The sequence below is a fragment of the Bombyx mori genome, chromosome 15, assembly GCF_030269925.1.
Source record: "Bombyx mori chromosome 15, ASM3026992v2".
NCBI classification, from domain to species: Eukaryota; Metazoa; Arthropoda; class Insecta; order Lepidoptera; family Bombycidae; genus Bombyx; species Bombyx mori.
Genome location: NC_085121.1, coordinates 15,641,461 through 15,660,545, shown reverse-complemented (window position 1 = coordinate 15,660,545; position 19,085 = coordinate 15,641,461). Strand labels below are relative to the sequence as shown.

The following is a 19,085-nucleotide window of genomic DNA, read 5'->3' as shown; positions in this document are numbered from 1 at the left end:
ATATTTCGACTGAATTTTATTACAGCTATTACATTACCTACGTACGACTATTTCAAATTTTAATCTTGAATTCAAAATACAATGTTGTTAACTATAAGCGTCTTTATAGCGTCTATATAGCGTCTTTGACTTGCGATCCAGATGTTTTGTTTTACCCGAAACGAGAACAACATGGTCTGGTTAGAGTTTGAATATTTTACAAAAATCGGCTAACGTAATCAAACAAAAACAAGTTTATCTACTTCCGTGTCGAACGCATGAATGAAGATCCTAGCAATAGATATCTAGATCAATAGATAGATCGATGAACTGGTCATTGACCGATCAGTCGTCCCAGTAATCACGGGAAGGACATTCTAGAATCGGCTACCGTCGTCTCAAAATTATAATTCAAACGCATATTATTATTGTGTTTACTATTTGCATAATCGTATTGTATCTTCAAATCACTTGTAGCGTAGCCTTGATCCCTGTGACACGTGAATAGAACTTCACTGAAGTTGATACAGGGTCGGATTTGGTCTTAGGTTATGCGGGGGACAGTAATTTAGGAGCACAATAAATAGTTTCCTGACACGACCAAAGATATAGAATTCCCAATCACGACCACGACCGCGAGAGTAGGATAGTTCGAAGTCGTCGTGGCCTAACGGATAAGATGTCCGGTGCATTCGGGTTGAGCGATGCACCGGTGTTCGAATCTCAGGCGGGTATCAATTTTTCTAATGAAATACGTACTTGATAAATGTCCACGATTGATTTCCACGGTGATGGAATAACATCGTGTAATAAAAATCAAATCCGCAAAATTATAATTTGCGTAATTACTGGTGGTAGGACCTCTTATGAGTCCGCGCGGGTGGGTACCACCACCCTGCCTATTTCTGCCGTGAAGCAGTAATGCGTTTCGGTTTGAAGCGTGGGGCAGCCGTTGTAACTATACTTGAGACCTTAGAACTTATATCTCAAGGTGGGTGGCAAATTTATGTTGTGGATGTCTATGGGCTCCAGTAACCACTTAACACCAGGTGGGCTGTGAGCTCGTCCACCCATCTAAGCAATAAAAAAAAAGGATAGCTAACGAATTGACTGAAAGACCTCGCCTCAATGTGATATTAAAATGGCTTGCGGAAACGATACAGCTAAGACGCCAAGTAATCCTTGCATTAACCCTCTATCCGGCTATTAGCAGTCCGAAACTGATAGCTAATTTACTATAATTCATACAGAGAGCATGCGTGACTGACTTTGAGAGTCTTGTCCTCAAGAATTTTCCTCCACGACCAGCAATCCGAAATGGAAACTTCGAGAAATCTGTTCTTAAATAACTACCTTTGATTTGATTTAATTTAATTTATTACAATGAACATACTTAGTATTTCGCTAACTCGAAAATTAAGTATAGTATTTAAGGTTTCAAAGGATATAATTAAATGTAGAATTTTAATGAGATAGAAAATGTATTTTTATTAGAATTTCTTACAGTTATTATGGTCTCCAATATACAATGTTACTTTGTATTTTGCTAAAGCACGCATTTTGTTGTGAGACGTATTTTTAATTTGGTACCTGTGTACCCTCTTATCTACCTACGCTGGGGTATCCATGGGGGGTAACAGAACGGGTTATGTCGCACTTCCGCGCATCCAGAGAAGAAGACGAAGAATTGTATGATATTGTATGATATTTACAAAGAACCTAATATCATATCATATTAAAATTGAACGCCTAATACGAGCAAGACATTTAGTTAGAATGGGAGGAAGCCAGAATACCGAAACAATTACTAAAGTACTACTAGACAACTACTAAAATAGAGGGAGAAAGGCATAAATAGAGGAGTCTGGAGACATACATACTGAAGATATACTGGAACAAGCTAAGACCCACCCCAGCCAGTAAGGCCTAAGATGATTATCCTGCAAGGTTAATTTAATCCAGTGGAAAGAAATACAATACACAACGTGATGAATATATTTTATTGAAGTGCTGTATCCAGTCATAATTATAATAGACGCAGGGCAACTAATCAGCTTAGTAAAGCCACAAGATACTTTTAGTTTAAAATTATAAAAGCAATGGTGGATATTGGACGGCAAGCAGTGTACCTAGAGATACATTTTAATATTTAATTTGAACAGACTGATTATCTAGATTTAAAATTTTAATAAACTACAAAATTAAAGTACCTTAAACCTAAAGCTATCATTATAAACAGACTACATTAAAATATCTTTAAATATCGCAGCGGACATGTTATTTTTCAGCAGCAATCGTCTTGTTAGAGAAATATATTTACGTCATAAACCTATAAACATGCTTAGCTCTAGTTCCAAGGTAATTTATAATGACAAACATAATATAGGTACACTCGACTAACTCGAGTGTAATGAAAACAGAATGTGAAGAGTCATGTTAACGCACTGCACAAGTATCACGAAGCTGACTATAATTTAATACCTTTTTTGTTAAATCAGCATAACAGGTTTATTAGAAGAAAATTTAAGCCTGATAAAAATTAGCTTGACGCGTTTAAAGCAAGCGGTATTTTGTTAGTTGCTAAGTCGTCGTGGCCTAAAGGATAAGATGTTCGGTGCACTCGGATCTAGCGATGCAACGGTGTTCGAATCCCGCTGGCGGGTACCAATTTTCCTAATGAAATACGTACTTAACAAATGTTCACGATTGACTTTCTCGGTGACGGAATAACATTGCGTAATAAAAATCAAACCCGCAAAATTATAATTTGCGTAATTGCTGGTGGCAGGACCTCTTGTGCGTCCGCACGGATAGGTGCCACCGCCCTGCCTATTTCTGCCGTGAAGCAATAATGCGTTTCGGTTTGAAGGGTGGGGCAGCCGTTATGACTATACTGAGACCTTAGAACTTATATCTCAAGGTGGATGGCGCATTTATGTTGTAGATGTCTATGGGCTCCAGTAACCACTTAGCAATAAAAAAATAAATAAGTCTAATGGTTTTCCGACTAATTCGAAATTTCACGGACTTATGAAGAGTCGATAATTATTATACGTTAATACTATTGCATGTACATGGGCACTGGAATCGTACTCGAAATCAAATTGAAATATAAAAAAAACGTTTAAAAAATTACGTAAATTGTATTACAAATTATTATTATTTTTATTTTTTTAATTATTGTTTTCTCAGCCTATGCTGGTAGTACTTTAGTGACATTTACGGACTCGGTCAAGTAAATGTCACGGTTTCTTGGGGTTGGCTAACTATTGCATTATGTGTTGATCATATTCTATTTGCAGAAACTTTCGTACGATTCTGCACGTGTTTAATATAGCAGCTTTTTGAAGAAGTATGTAGGTGCTAGGTTTTAGGTCAAGGAGCTTCAAACCATGATGTATATGTTTTGGAATAACACCAGTTGTGGACAATACTAGCGGGACAATGTATACTTTTTGTTGTTTCCAGATTCTTAAAACTTCATCCCTAAGGTCTGCATATTTGTGTATTTTTTCTGCTATTGTTTTTTGTAGGTTGTGAGTGTTAGGGACAGCTATATCGACGAGGTAAGTTATTTTATTTATTTTGTCTCGTACGGTAATATCGGGACGGTTGTAGTGTATGGTTCTATCGGTTAGTATTGCGCGGTCATAGTAAATTTTATGAGTGCTATTTTCCAAAACTGTTTTAGGAGTGTATTGATAGTATGGTGTATGTGTGTCCGGGATGAGTTTATATTTGAGAGCTAGTCTTTGATGTATAATATTTGCAATTTGATTATGTCTATGTGTGTAGTCTGTTTGTGCAAGATTATTATTATTATTATTATTATTTTATTCTTTATTTGTACACACTGTTAATATAATACAGTAATTGCAATAAGATATAAAAAAATGGCGAGCTTAACTCAACAATTGAGTTATCTACCAGCTAACCGTTCTCAAAAAAGGAAAGCTTTACATGAGTGGGTAGATGAGTTTTATTATTATTATTTGTCGGTATTGGCACGCAATGTAACAAACTTAAAACTCAACAGATATGCCGACTTGCTTTACATTGCGGTTTCAACTAAATCTACAAATATAATATTTATATTCTTCTTCTCAATCGTGTCACTCTTGACAGGGTGGTCGTGATCGTCATGTAGTGTTGGAAGGGTATTTATCTTGGTATGTCTTTTATTGTCATAATTGTAAACAAGTTAATGACCCTCCTGTTATTAACTGTAGTCAATCATTGCGGTGCCACTCCCAACTGAATGCTACCTATTGTTTTTTAAAATATTATTACCACAAATAACTTACACGTTTCAGAATTATAAGCCATAATAATACACATAAATTAGTTAGGTATAGATAAGCAACTCAAGCACTCAACCAAAATGTTTACGGGCGTCGGCCACTAGATGGCTTCGCTTTGATTAGTTTCTCATTGCTCCTGTAGAGGACAGTAACATATTACGTATATTTTATTTTTAATAAAGGATTTTGTAACTTTTCGGAAACCACACATTGATAAAATTTAATCAATTTATCTACTCGTATATGTAACAAATAAAGACTTGTATGATTTATTAATTATTTTTTTCTGTGTTTAGTTATACCATATTTAAATGCCTTAACTTTAAAAACATATAAGTTTAGGGGCAACCGCTACAGGATGTCGCTAGTTTCCATACAGAAAAAATATTTGTCTTAAAGTATCGCAGTTTCAGGGCTCTGTTATAAACTACCGGAACTTTTTAGTTTATCCACATACCAATTTATAAACTGTATTTTTAATTTTATCATATCACACATTTAGATCGTCAGTCTACCGAGCAATTTTGTCCGCTCAGTAGTTGATCTTCCCTTTGTAATTCCGAAAATGCTTAATATAACTACTCATAATACTTATGAATTTATTCGATGACTTGTTGAATTAACAGAAATTACGTAATAAGAGCTGTATTAGCTTAGCTTATTAGAATTATCAGTAGCATATGATTTTAAATTAAACTTCTTATCAATAATTAGACCTAAATATTTACATTCATCAACGTAATTAAGCCTTAAACGGCTAACGGCCACAATTTAGTTTATATTAATATAAGCATTTATATGTATACGAGTAGTATAGCAAGAATATCAGTGTCAATGTTACAATGCAATGGACCAACGTCTATATATAAAAGTTTTATGTTTGTATGTATATTCCCTATAAACTATGAAACAGCTGAAGCGCTTTCGATAATTTCAGGAAAACTTCAAATAGGCCTAATCAATGAAGAGTTTGGATAAAGATCGAATTAAAGACAGCGAAATGGGTCGGGTTTAACTAGTAAAATTAGTTTGCTAGTTAAGTTACGTTACTGTTAGATAGTAGCTCAGATTTCACGAGTAGTAAATACAATCAAATTACACTTACAGCTATAAATTGAAAGCACCACAAAATTATTTCTGTAAATTGGCAGCAAGATATAATTATTATTTCATACTAGCTGACCCGGCAGACTTCGTAGTGCCTCAATCGATAAATTACAGACCTAAACTTTTGCATAAAATAAACTTAAAACAAACAAAAGGAATCCGTCCGACGGGGGGGGGGGACATCAAAGGAAAAACAAATTAATTATTTTTATTTCATTCCGAGCATTTTCATATTTATCTACCTTTTAAACCTTCTCTGGACTTCCACAAATAATTCAAGACCAAAATTAGCCAAATCGGTCCAGCCGTTCTCGAGTTTTAGCGAGACTAACGAACAGCAATTCATTTTTATATATATAAATAAATAAATAGATTCACAGTCTCAAGATCGCGTCGGATGTAAATGGGTTTTTATGGTCGTTGGCGGCTGAGCATTTGGCATCACATTATAGCCCATCTTTATGATTACAATAAATATTACTATAAATACAAAATGCACAGAAATATTTTAAAAAGATTATTCAATGATCATATCACGATGAAACATTTTTATCGTAGAGCGTGGGTAATTTAATTATTAATTTTAACAAGTACACGAAAAATTAACATATTTAGCGTACAGCATTTTATACTTATTTATGAAATAAATGGTGATTTGCATATAAATTGCAAACGTAATATACATACAATAGATAATAAAATGTTATATGTATGTACGTATTAATGTAGACTAGGAGAAGGCATAATCAAACAGATATCAAACATGATATTCAGATTAAATAAATTCCATAAATTTCGAAAACTCGAATTTCCAAAAAGAGATCAAAATTAAATTATTTTTTCACGTATAAATAACAAAATATAAAAATTAAAAAGAAAACAAATGAAAAATATATTCAAAAGATCTACTCCCGGCACCTGTGGAGCAACGTTCACACGAGCACCCAATTAATCAAATGATCATTACAATTTTTTAAATAAAATTAATACAAAAGTATCTAGCCTTAAATCCCGCATTAAACCAAAGGGGAACGAGGGTACGTTTTGCCTTTTTTTGTCATTTCTTTTAATCTAAATCTGTGTGAAAGGCAATAAATGATTTTATTATACTTTTTTATTATAAGTCAATAATCTTGTTAATGTTTAACGTTATATAATGTTAAATCGAATTATAATTACATTTTTGAACCGTTGAGCATTATTTGTATGTATCATTCTCGGCTAACAAGGAAACTTACTAATTCACTATAAGCTATGCGCTATGTATAGTTCTAGAGCCGGTTTATCTTGGAAATAGGCGATACCTTACAAAAGATCCAAGGCGCCGGGCTATTAATATTCACAACGAGACATCGTAATAAATTGCAACAGGCGTAAAAACTTGGTTAAAAATAAGCAATACGGTTGTGTTATTTTCATCGTTTTTTACGAATCGTATAACTATACTAGCTGTACCCGTCCGCTTCGCTGGGCATTTAAAATTAACATTATTATTTGTCACCCCCACAAAGATTCTCATCATTAACGCCCCCGCAACTGGTGTAGGGAGTCCAACACTTATATAAATATTAATTAGCCTATCCATTAAGTACATGTATTTTCTACATGGATACCCAGTTTCAAGTCAATCGGATGCACGGTTCAGTAGTTATAACGGGACATCCGTAAAAACCACTGTAGATTAATATATTAGTATAGATTAGTATAGATGAGTTTTTGGCGGGAATGCGAGGAGTGAAATTGTGTGATTTGTTTTATTTTATCTATTTAGTGTTTCTTCAGATTTAAATGTGTAATAACGGTGTTTTATTAACTGTTTAATATCTGTGAAAGTGCACAAATGTGGGAAAATGAAACAAAGCCGCTGGATGTAACTTCTCGGGATCCTCCAAAAAGTCCACTAAAAAAACCTCAGCAAATGATCACCTTTGATGTTACTGAGATTATATATTATATCATCCCATATCACCTCATCCCATTAAATTTTATTTAATTTCATCTCAGTTGATTACGGTCTCAAATTAATCATCTTCATTTCATTTCACTTCATATTATCATTTTTCATAAAAATAGGAATATCAATTAAAATAAGACGTCATGACCTAAAGGTCTTAGTTACCAGGTCATAAAACCCCTTAAAAAATATAACATAATTAAAACTAATTTTACGGTTTGTTTAAGCACGCCCGTGCACGTCATCTCGGATCCTCCCGATCCACTAACGGTGCTTTTAGGTACCGTAAAATGGGGCGATTAGGGACAAATTCCAACTTTATGAGCAATTTTAAGGTAGTTGTTGATGTATATAATGCTATATCAGGATCAAAATGATTGAGTCTTGGGGGCATCTTTGTTGTCTAATTTAAAATGATGCAACTAGCATTCTAGTTTAAGCAAAAAATGCAAAAATAGGTGTAATCCCTATTTACCCGAAAATTGCGGTTAATTGGGACGATATGAGAAATTTGCTAGGGTTGGCACTACTTTTATTTTTATATATAGTTTTAATTTATTTATTTATTTAGTTGCACCAACAAAGTGATCATCAATAAAAAAAATTGAAAAACTGACAAAAGTACATGGCAGACATCACCTCAATTATAGGTGCAATCGACAGTGCTGATATTTCTATCTGGGTTAAGAGATTAGGTGTGTCGGTTATTCCAGGGATTAATCAGATGAATACCCCCACTCTGAACAAATATTAAATATTTTATTATGTATTACTTAGACATTTTTGTCCACCTTGAGATTTCATTGATCTTGTTACATGTCTCTGCAAAATCGACTTACTTATATTAAATTGCTTATCTATTTCAACTAAAGACTTATTCCCAATTTCGCTTCGAATAAACCAGATTTTTACCAACAAATTTAAAAAATATTGTTATAACTACATAGACAACCCTACAAACCTGATACTTAGGTCGTTTCCATTTCACGTATTCTCATCCCAATTGACCCCTTTTTCGTTGTTATTTGTACCTAAGACGTCCCCAATATCCCCAAAAACAACAGATTTTTACATGTATTTTTATTTAATCAAATACATTAAAACCAATAACAACTGAGACTTACTTTTAATATATATGCTGGTTCAAACACTAAATAACGTTTATAAATCATAGTCGTCTTCTGTTATTATCAAATAAATAAAAGAGAGCAAAGTTTCTAGCACTAAAATAATTACCACCACAGGAAGTTAATTTGAAACGCGATTTTTTATAAGTTAGCAGCTATTATCATGCATATTCAGAGTTGTTTTGTGAACTTTCAACATTCTACTATAAAACTACAAAACATGGAAGATTTTGCAACGAATATAAAACTTATATTGAGCGTCGAAAGATTTTCCCGGTTTTTTCCCGATTCGCCTCTCAATCCCTAATCGCCCCATTTTACCGGTACTTCAAGCACCGGTCACCGGTTGCGTTTCCGATCCGGTGGTAGATTCTGCGAAGCACGGCTCTTGCTAGGGTTCGTGTTAGCAACGTCATCAGGTTTGAGCCCCGTGAGCTCACCTACTAAAGTTAGGGTTACGCTGAAATAGCCACTAGGGCTACCAGCTTAGGTAGGAAAAAAAAAAAAAAAGCACGCCCGTGTTACTACTGTCTTTATACCTAATATTACACATTTCTGACGTTCGGAATACTGCAGTTTTCTTGGTCACTGATGACTGAGCTGTTTTGTATTGCCATTTGAATATTGTGCCGACTACCGTCCATATTTCTGTGAAGAAAATATTTTAGTTTTGTTATTCCTGTCGGAGGTAAACGGATCGACAGCCCACCGAATGATGCTCACCGCTGCTCACGCGTTAATTTTACCAACGCCACAGCCCACTTGGTTTGCCTAACGTTACCTTCTTTTGTTTGTTAATGTATGTTTTAGTCTTTTAGGCCTCTTAGAAATAGATTCGTTCTCTATATCTTTAGATTCGTCATTCCCAGAGTCTACTAGATATTCCGGCGCTTTAGTAATAGAAATCGACATAATTAATTATCCCAGTAGCAGTCAAAGTATTAAAATTCGTATAAATCGTGTTTTAGACTATCAATAAGGTGGGAGTGAAGTAAAGAGAGCGTTAAATATGAATGTGGATTAGGATATAGAGGAAGAGGTAGACCTAAGAAGAAATGGATAGATTGCGTGAAAGACGATATGGGTAAGAGGGGAGTGAGCGAAGAAATGGTATATGATAGAGGAGTATGGAAAGAGAAAACATGTTGCGCAGACCCCAGGTGACTGGGAGAAGGACAGGAGAATGATGAGACTGAGATAAGGTTCTAGTGTGAAACTGGATATATCGTTGGCGTGTCGTTCATCATTGCCAAAAACAAAAAAAGATCTAATAAAACATCCGATAAAACTACACGACTGTGCCTAGAATCTTTCTTACCAGTTACATATAGGTATAATGATATCGGGTGCTTCAAAATCAATAAACAATAAAAGGCTTAATTGGGTTTTCTGTTAGGTATATGTATAATAATAAACAACACTTAAAGCCTTTAATCTAATAAATTTAACTAGTGATCCCCTGGTAGACGAAATTCGACTATAATTAATTGAAATTAAAAGTTTAAACATTATTATTGTTCTATTTTCAAGCACTATTATACTTCTATAATAATACAGATTTCGCCAAAACTACACTATAAATAAATAATATTAAAGACAAACAATATTAATCTATTCTCAATTTGACCACAGACTAAAGAATAACAAAAGTTTCACAATTGACAATACACTAAGAGTATATTTATACGTATGTGTTGTCTCAAATACATGGTAGTGTGTGTAATGTTTTCTTTATTGATTTAATGTATTCTTAATGCACAATTTAAAAAATATATTAGAGTTCTGCACTTCTTCTCTATGTTCTCTATAAGTGTGAGAAATTTCATACTACTCCGTCCGCGCAATCTTCGTAAAAAGGGGCACTAAGTTTTTGCTTCACGTATTAATATATAGATATTTTAAACCAACTGAACTTTCTTTTTCCTGAATATCAACTTCACTTAATGATATTTAAGAAAAAATCTTTTCAGGAAACTAAAGATTTTTCACTGAAGTTACTACATAGGTCTATGATTTTCGGCCTCATTAGACATTTATGTATATTCACGTTTCATTTTGTGTGCGCACTGAAATACTGTTATATTGTTTTCCTGCGAGTTAAAGTGCTGAGTAAGAACGAGATAGATATATGTTTATATGTGTGCCTTCAAAATGGATGCTATTTATTTAAGCAATTGTACGTATAGAACTATATGTCGCGTCCCTACTTTAAAGGTCTATGAGATTTTTAGACAATGAGGTTTTTCTTTACACATACTTTTGACAATGACAAATAATGTAAAAAACCTTCAAACGATAAACACATATAAATCTTCAGTTAAAATCAGTCGTTGTACGACTTACATCCATTACGTGATAAACACAAAAAAAATTATAGTTGAAAACATATTTCCGAAATCCACTTACAAAAGATTATGCTAATTTCGATCCGCTAATATTGACGGTTTATTTGTTAAAGCCACGATTGAAAAAGAGCAGTGATCATTACAGTTCCATTGGTTGAAAATATATTTTGCAATCTAAGCTATGGTGATATCTCGCAGAAGGAGGCGGCGGGGCGCGTTAGAGACGCGCAAGCCCGCCGCCGTCGAGCGGGGGCCAGGGAGGCGGATTTCGCCCAAGCCCTGGCCGTCTAAGTGTTTCGGGTCCCCCTCATATGTCGGTCTGGGGACCGGCGAGGGGGACCTAAGAAGACGTCGTGCAAGCTGCTCTGCACGCGTTTTACACAAGAGCATCCGGGTGATGGAAGGCCGGCTATCCTCGACCCACGCTGGTTCTGACCCAGCGGGGTATTCCGTAGGATAGCTCACTCTAACCGGCGCCATCTAGGCGGGCTCCGGATAGCCTGCCGACCGAGAGGGCTGGTGGTCGTGGCGCCGACGACCGCCAGTCCGGCGTCCCGAGGGGGAGGGTGATGGGAGAGATGTGCTCCGCACTAAACACTTCACTTTCCCCCCTTTGCCTTTTCATGAGTTCTGTCTCATGTGAGGTTTGGACGTTGGTTGTTGAGCGACAGGAGGTTTTAGTCGGTTCGACTCCGACATGCTCCGCCCGCCGTCCCCAGTGGAGGGCGGAAGTCCGGCGATTTCTTCCTGACCAAATAAAAAAAAAAAAAAAAAAAAAAAAAAAAAAAAAAAAAAAAAAAAAAAAAAAAAAAAAAAAAAAAAAAAAAAAAAAAAAAAAAAAAACTGTGGTGATAGGGTTGATTATTGCTTTTTGGATCAGTGGAAGTACTCGGTATACTACTATACTTCGATAGATATACATATAGAGAAAATCTTAAGCTCTAGTAATTATTATAAAAACAAGTCGACGGTCGGCTTATTCACCTAACTGATGCAGTAAATAAAAAAGACGAGAAACAAGCAAAATTCGATACAAAGATTTTATGATTAAAAATGAATACCTTGTTGTGAATACGGAAACATAAAAAAAAAAATCCGTAAAAACATTTAAATTCTTTGAAAACGTAATTAACCGAAGATATATTAAGCATAATGGATATACGGCGCATTTTTTTGTAAGAAGCGATGCCATGATGCGGGCTGCGCCGCGGCGGTCAAATCATACACGAAGATCAACCTTTAGGAAAATACGTTAACTAACTTGGATCTTATTTTTTTCCTACCTATGCTGATAGCCTTGAGAGGCTATTTCAGCTTCACCCTAACGTGTAGGTGAGCTTACGGGGCTCAAACCGGAGTGTTGCTAACACCGGCCCTAGCAAGAGCAGTGCTTCGCAGAATCTACCACCGGATCGGAAACGCGACCCGTAACCGCAGGTAACCGAGTAAAAAGTCAGGTAAGCTCGTTGATACAGCTCTTAATATTAACAATAGTTTAGTTAAATGTTATCACGGTACGCAAAGTACAAAATATATAACCTAATATCATCGAAGGTGGAAGCACCCCCCCAAACTGTGCACAGATTTTGGAACAATCATGTGTGAAAGGTTACTAATATATTTAGCTACATTTTAATTGTGCATGAATCTGGAAAAAGTAATTATGACCGTTTACTTATATTTAACTAAATTCGACTCAACGGCAATACCCGATCTCCATCTCCGGCTGTCGAGTCCCATATACCCCCCGGGGCTCTAACCTCATAGAATGATCGGACCACAGCCCGAAAAAAGTACCCATCCTTGAATTTATATTATTTGAATACACCTACATACATTAAAAATCAGATCGAATGAAACTCGTATTTTCTCGGGATAAAAAGTTGCTCAGGTCATTCTCTGGTTCAAAAGCCACCAATCGATTTGAAAATCCACTCACGAACCGGCAAATACACTATAAAATTTATCACAGCAGATACCTACACCCAACGTTGTCAGGGTCATGTTATTTACCAGGGTAAAAGGGTCCTAAAAAGGATGTATGTCTTAATTTGGAACATACACTATTTTGTCCAAAATTTAAACTTAATCCTGTCATTTTTGGAAGATTGAGCTACGATGAACATACAATCTTTCACATTTATGAAATTAGGATAGCTAAGATTTATTGGAACACTTACTAAAATTAAAAGTATTAAATTTTTCGAATCCTATGTAAATCTTATGCTTTTGTAAGTTTACACGGCTTTAGAGTACGGTAAGTGCTAATAATTAGATTTGTATCGCTTCTGAAATGTCAAGGACATGTCGTTGCCATGGTAACGCGATAACACAATTAAAAATCTTGATGCAAACAGAGGTATTATTTCGAATATATTAAGTGTATAATCTATGGTATTATTTATAAACCAATACCACTGAAGTAGGAAACCTATGGAACGTCAACAAAAAATTCGTGCCACTGTGACGTCATCTGGCCACAAAACATGGCGGCTTTAGTGCTGCCCAGAAGATTTTAATGTTAGTAGGTTTTATCGGTAAACGTTCTTGGCTTATTTTATTTTAAATATTGTTGAGTATGAATGTATTTGTAGAATTTATACTTTAATAGGAATTAAGTATATTGTTATGTGCAAAGATGATGTGATTTAGATATTATGTGAAATCTAAGACGAGTTCGTGCTTCAAATTTTCCAAGTAAACGATATGACGATTTTTAAAATTTGCTACACTGATTTTATAAAGTTGTCGTTTGCCGCAAAACATAAAGATATGGCATAGTACAGTGCCATCAGCCCATTTCTAGCATGCTGAATGTTATCGTATTTTGAGTACGTGTTTTTCTTAGACTATTACAATCTATTTTAATTGTTTTGCTGACTCTAAAGTCCGTAACAGACTACCGCAGTGCACCTCAAGGAAGGTGCACCGCACCATTTGAATCACTCTCACTTGAGAGTGATTCAAATTTTAACTTATCAAGGGACCGCCTGATAACAAAAAACACCTACAGAACATTTATTCGTTAATGAAATTACAAAGTTATTCCTTGTGACTTCCTCTCTAAAATCACTTAATTAATAAATATTTAACGAATTTACAATAGTGTTTTACTCACTGCGGAATAAAACTATTTTATTTAAATAGTTCCGAAGAGATTTTGTCGATAGCCTTTTTCCCGAAATATCTAAACAGAATGTCTAAATATGTTTTGATGACATAATATTTTAAAGAGGTATTTATGATTAGTGTCATGATTAATAGATTCCGACCGAAAAATGGTATCCGATATTTCGGATTCAAATATATTATTAAGTGTAATCCATGTTTCGGATGAGGGCTCCATAATGAATTTAAATATATATAGATAATAGTTTTGGGGCATCGACCTTCTTGAGATCCTATAAAATATGTTTTAATTATTATTTATATACGTTTTAAGCATGATAAAATTAGAAATTTTATATAAGCAATCATATTAAATCGATATGAAAGTCAATAAATAATGTACAACCCAAAACAGACGGCCGAACTGACGTGACAATGACATTTGGCGCGCAAAACATGGCGGATTTTCGGCCTCATTAGAGGGAGACGGAGACATTTACGTATATTCATGTTTCATTTTATGTACGCACTGAAATACTGTTATATTGTTTTCTTGCGAGTTAAAGTGCTGAGTAAGAACGAGATAGATATATGTTTATGTGTGTGCCTTCAAAATGGGTGCTATTTATATAAGCAATTGTACGTATAGAACAATATGTCGTGTCCCTACTATATAGGTCTATGACCAATACCCTATAAGTTCACTGTACATGTGAAGTATACATATATAAAGTGCTATAATTGGTTGAAGAGAATGACATAGTACAAAAAAGGATGCGCTTTTATGGTAATTGTGTCAAACACATCCAATATTTTCAATAAATTACTTTAGATGTGAAATGAAATGCAATCATTGGTTGAAAGGAATGGCACGGTACAAAAAGTATGCGCTTTTAAGGTAATTGTATCAAATACATCAAATATTTCAATAAATTACTTTACATGTGAAATGAAATGCAATAATTGGTTGAAAGGAATGACATGGTACAAAAAAGTATGCCCTTGTATGGTGTAATTGTGTCAAACACATCAAATATTTCAATAAATTATTTTACATGTGAAGTATACACATATGAAATGCAATCATTGGTTAAAAGGAATGGCGTGATACGAAAACTAATGCGCTTTTATGGGAATCGTCTCAAACACATCATAAATTTCAATATATTGCTTTTGAATTGAGCGAATGAACATCCACAAGTTAGAGCGCCGTGAGCTCACCTACTCGCCCGGTGAATATAGTATGACCCCTCGAGGTCACTAGAATAGGAAGGGAAAAAAAGCGAATTAACGCTGCGTTGACGCCATCAGTAACATCTATGTGGGTATCTATGGTTATAATATGAGGGTTGTTAACACCTGGCACACCCGTATCTTATTACTGCATACATCAACGTTAAATCCACTGACATCAGGAACCCCGCCCACACAATTTTCTATTTTCTTAAGCTTAAGATTTTATTTTTAGGCTAGACGGCAGACGACCAGACATAACATGAATAAAGCCGCCCACATAATTTCCAGCAAAATGTAAATATCGTTGCTTGACCTAACAGCATAATATGTTACGTCAACGCACAACTGACAATTTTATTCTATACTAGCGACCCGCCCTCGCTTCGCTTCGGAAACTGTAATTTACTATTTATTTCTCTCCACTATTTAATGGATGTTATTATACATATAAACCTTCTTCTATATCTATACTAATATTATAAAGAGGAAAGATTTGTTTGTTTGTTTGTTTCGAATAGGCTCCGAAACTACTGGACCGATTTGAAAAATTCTTTTTCCATTAGAAGCCGACATTGTCCCTGATGAACATACTTTTTTTTATTTTTTTTTATTTTTTTTTTTTGGTTTCATGTGTGTTTTAATGTTTCCGAAGCGAAGCGAGGGCGGGTCGCTAGTCTTTAATAACTCTTATCTATTTAAAAAAAACCGCATCAAAATCCGTTGCGTAGTTTAAAGATTTAAGCACACATATCGCTGTAGCTTTCTCTGTCCCTATATCCCTATATAGGGACAGAGAAAGCGTCTTTGTTTTATACTATGTAGTGATGATGTGGGTATTTGACGTCTTTAAGTTATTCTTCGGATGCAGTCTGGCCGGTGAATATCAACCACGTCTGGCTTAGACCGCAACAAAACAACAAAAGGATTGAGAGATTCATGACGACAGAGCATTTCAATTCGTTCCTGGATAGCGTCTTGCGATGAGTAAAAATTATAAAAGTAAAATATGAACGAAAATAATTGCCGATTTCTCTATCTGCTGACGATGCTTTAACTATATTGCATAATGGCCATTCCGCCCTCCGAATCGGATTCTAAACTTTCTGCGGGATAAGCTGACTGGTGATGTCTACCCGTGCGTGCTCGTGAAAGGACATTGAATTAAGATTTAAAATTGGTTTCATGTCCTAATAGACCTCAGAGATGACATCAGCCCTAACATTTAGCTTTTTTCTTTTTTTTTATATAGCTTAGGTGGGTGGACGAGTTCACAGCCCACCTGGCCTTAAGTGGTTATTGGAGCCCATAGACATCTACAAAGTAAATGCGCCACACACCTTGAGATATAAGTTCTAAGGTCTCAGTATATGTAGTACAACGACTGCCCCACCCTTCAAACCGAAACGCATTACTGCTTCACGGCAGATATAGGCAGGGTGGTGGTACCTACCCGTGCGGACTCACAAGAGGTCCTACCACTAGTAATTACGCAAATTATAATTTTGCGGGTTTCATTTTTATTACACGATGTTATTCCTTCACCGTGGAAGTCAATCGTGAACAATTGTTAAGTACGTATTTCATTAGAAAAATTGGTACCCGCCTGCGGGATTCGAACACCGGTCGCATCGCTATATACGAATGCACCGGACGTCTTATCCTTTAGGCCACGACGACTTCTATTCTAGACTTCAGAGATGGCATCAATCCTAACACTTGGCTACGCATATTAGTGTTTTTAATACGCAAGTATACGTAATAATAAGTAATTTAATAATAATATTATATTTTTAATACGAAACTTGTATTATTTATGAAACGAAACAGTTTTTTTCGTTCGATCACTAGGATTTGCGATTCAAATTTTTTTGCGTACACAAACACTGGGTAAATCCTATTCAGTTTTTTTAAGACCACGAGCATTATGTATTCATTACTGGTAATTTAGCGTCAATTGAATATAAAACATGAGGAAATACCCGCGTTAGCAAAGCACGTAGGTGAGTTTCTATGAGATTTCGAGAAGATGAGTTTCAAAGAATGAGGTCGTCAATACGTACAAGGAAAATGATCGATAGAGGTTTTCGGATATCCGGTATTGTGTACGTTTTTTTTCTTTTTGTTTCTTTGAATAAGTAATTTGATTTGAAAAGCAAAGGATTTACTTTTTCAAAAATAACTTTAAAACAATCTCGACTGTAGTTTTTGTTGTAAATATTAAAGATAACTAGAGGCCCCGCAGTAGTCGAACTTCGACTACAATTAGTTGGAATTGTAAGTTTGTACACTATTATATTTGTATTCTATACTTCTATAATCACAAATTTCTTCAAGATTAAAGACAAACAATATTTAATCTATTCTCAATTTGACCACAGACGTCAAGAACAAAAGTTTGACAATAAATAGTATGCATGCGTGTGTGCGTCAAATACATGGTATGTAATGTGTGTAATGTTTTCTTTATTGATTTAATGTATCTTTTATGCATTATTTTAAAAAAATATTAGCATTGTGCACTTCTTCTCTATATTCTCTATAAGTGTGGAAAATTTCATACTCCTCCGTCCGCGCAATTTTCGTAAAACGGGATACAAAGTTTTTGCTTCACGTATTAATATATAGATAATATAGCTTGATCTATTGTCGAACTGTTTTATGTGTGTAACGGAACGTTTCAACCTCGTAGTAAGTGGGCAGCGGCTGGTTGTGCTCTTAGTATTGCCAAGCTATCCATGAGCGACGGTGACATCTCACCATCAGGTGGGCCGTATGCTCATCTTAAGCGGACAAGCGTAATAATAAATAAGAGAAATAAACTTAATTTTCACCAACCAATGTCTGATTAACTTCAAAATATGCTTACGCATCAAGTACCATTGTCAATACAATAGTTTTATTACTTTAAGCCTAAGATCTCAGCGAGATCAGATATATTTTTTATTGTATTTTAATTCTAGTTCGGCTTGTTATCAGTCTTATTTGTCAAATATCTGTGATGTCTACGATTAAAAGAAATTATTTAAATCAATCACTTAAATAAATAAATAAATTACCGGAAAAAAATAAAAGAATAAAACGTATGCATCATCCTTGCCGTTAACGGTGTCTATACTAATTTGCTAATAGCTAACCGTGAGCGCTGATGAGCACACGTCTACGATTAAAAACATAATGTTACGTGCACTACTTTTAGCCCGTGACTTTATTCACTGGTCAGTATCAAGACAAAGATAAGTAGCAATAAAACAAAATATGTTACTAGTAATCTCCTTCTACCCAATCCAACAATTATGCTGGGTTATTCAAATGGAAGACCGCCGATGAAGTATTTTATAAAGTTTTTTTTAAGGCAGAGCAGCATACGACCCCCCTAATGGCGAGTGGCTACTGGATAGACATTATCAATGTCAGGGACACAGTCAAGCCACCGCCTATTAAAGCTTGGACTGACTAAATAGCAGTTGGTAGCACAGAATCTTGACTTGTTTTCGATCACATATGATCAAGTTAAAAGATTTTTTTTTTTTTAAATTTTTTATTGCTTAGATGGATGGACAAGCTCACAGCTCACCTGGTGTTAAGTGGTTACTGGAGCCCATAGACATTTACAACGTAAATGCGCCACCCACCTCGAGATATAAGTTCTAAGGTCTCAGTATAGTTACAACGGCTACCCCACCCTTCGAACCGAAACGCATTACTGCTTCACGGCGGAAATAGGCGGGGTGGTGGTACCTACCCGTGCGGACTCCCTAGAGGTCCTACCACCAGTGAGACGAATGCCCGTCTGACGCCAACGCCAAACAACAGTACAGCATGGAATTAATATTGTTTTTGAACAATTTTACTTATCAACTACTTGAAAGATAAATGTGCTTATCAATTTACGATTACGAAAATTGATAAAAAATAAACTATGAATACA

At 35.2% G+C, this 19,085-nt stretch overlaps 1 protein-coding gene and 1 long non-coding RNA gene across 2 annotated transcripts in view; both read right to left on the bottom strand.

Moving 5' to 3' along the window:
* LOC101745275 (carcinine transporter) overlaps positions 1 to 19,085 on the bottom strand; it is a 49,101-nt gene that overhangs the window by 28,319 nt on the left and 1,697 nt on the right. The window lies entirely within an intron of this gene.
* On the bottom strand, positions 8,407 to 13,117 carry LOC134200253 (uncharacterized). The gene is made up of 2 exons (XR_009975081.1): positions 12,994 to 13,117; positions 8,407 to 9,116 (listed from the first exon to the last, which is right to left on the bottom strand). It is a non-coding gene; the product is annotated as an uncharacterized LOC134200253 (long non-coding RNA).